We start from the raw sequence: 1,545 nt of genomic DNA, 5'->3' as shown, positions 1-1,545 counted from the left end.
ACGTCGATTAAAGGCACAAAAAATGTAAATTTTCAGTTACCACGGACTCTTAAGCTAGGGAAATAACTAATCTTTGGTGGCCATTTCTCACTAATTTTTCCTCTGAAAATAGGTGGCCTCCCATCTCCTTCATTCGTAAATATCTCGACTTGTATTCAAGATAAATGAATATTTTGTTCATCCAAATAAAGACAAGTGTATAAGCTTTAAGATGATACCAATAACTCTACATACCCGAAAATTGACGAGAGCCTGATTCCACCACGCTGCCTCACAAATGTACCCATTGTCCTTTGAAAACGAAATTCCCAGAACATCACTTTACTCAATTTCTCCAATGTTGCTGTCTCGGTATGTACTGATTTCTATCGGTCTCCACAAGAATGAAATCACAGGTCTGTGTTCTAGCCAGGTGGAATTTCCGTTAACATTATTATTTAAGATTTTGTTCAAATTGTTCGGTGGCAAATACATTTATGATTTACGGCAATGAAAAACTTTGTAATGAACATGGCGTCTTGATGCCAACTTGACGTTCAGCACCACCTTTTAACAAGCAAACAAGCAAACAAACAAACAAACAAACAAACAAACAAACAAAGAAACAAACACCCACCCCCCCTAAAAAAAGAGTAAGTAAAGACAAACTTTCATCTAATTGCTCATTTTAGCTGAACTTACTGTACTGTGCGCAGAGCCTGCGGCTTATCTCTGTTTAGTTTGGAGACCGGGGAGCGCTTGATCTTTACCAGAATGTTATAGATCTAGATCTGACAACGAAAGAAATCCCAATGTCCTGTTACCGAAAGTTCAGTTTTCAGGTGCGCTGCCCCGCTCCCCCCTCCCCTTTTCCTCTCCCGAACCTAAGAGCATCGAGTATATTTGATTGACAGACATTGAGTAATTTCAATGATTATTTCCCTTCTGCATGTCCTGGGGGTAGGGCTTTTGTTGCTGCTGCGGTTTGCCCAAGTGCTACAGTTATGGCTTTTTTCACACAGACTCGCCTCAATCATATGGCCTCAATGATCTTTATGTGTGGTCTGAAACCAGGACATTAAACGGTGTAGTTAGGCCCTAAAGTTATTCTCATTGATAAAACAGACTTCATTACGATTGAGTCAGGATAAAAACTAACTCCTGAAATTAGGAAGAGTTTTGCTAATTTTCATCATACTTTGATAAATAACACTCGATACTGTCGAATCTTTTTGATGCATTGGTTTTGTTGTTGTTGTTGTTGTTGTTGTTGCTGTTGCTGCTGCTACTGTTAATGCTATTGTTGATGATGCTGCTGATGCTGCTGATGCTGATAATTTACTACTTTTGTTGTTATCGTTGTTGTTATTGTTGTTTTTGTTGCTTTTTGCTGTGTTTTTTTTGGGTGCTATTTTTCTGTTTCTTTCCGGGTGTAAATATTATTATAATATGCATAAACTCCCGCAGGTGTGTGTGTGTGTGTGTGTTTGTTTGTGTGTGTGCGTGTGTGTGTGTGTGTCTGGATGTGTGTTTGTGTGTGTGTGTGTGCGTGTGTGTGTGTGTGTG

The sequence above is a fragment of the Aplysia californica genome, unplaced genomic scaffold (genome assembly GCF_000002075.1).
Source record: "Aplysia californica isolate F4 #8 unplaced genomic scaffold, AplCal3.0 scaffold00762, whole genome shotgun sequence".
Classification (NCBI taxonomy): Eukaryota; Metazoa; Mollusca; class Gastropoda; order Aplysiida; family Aplysiidae; genus Aplysia; species Aplysia californica.
This window is presented reverse-complemented; position numbering follows the sequence as displayed.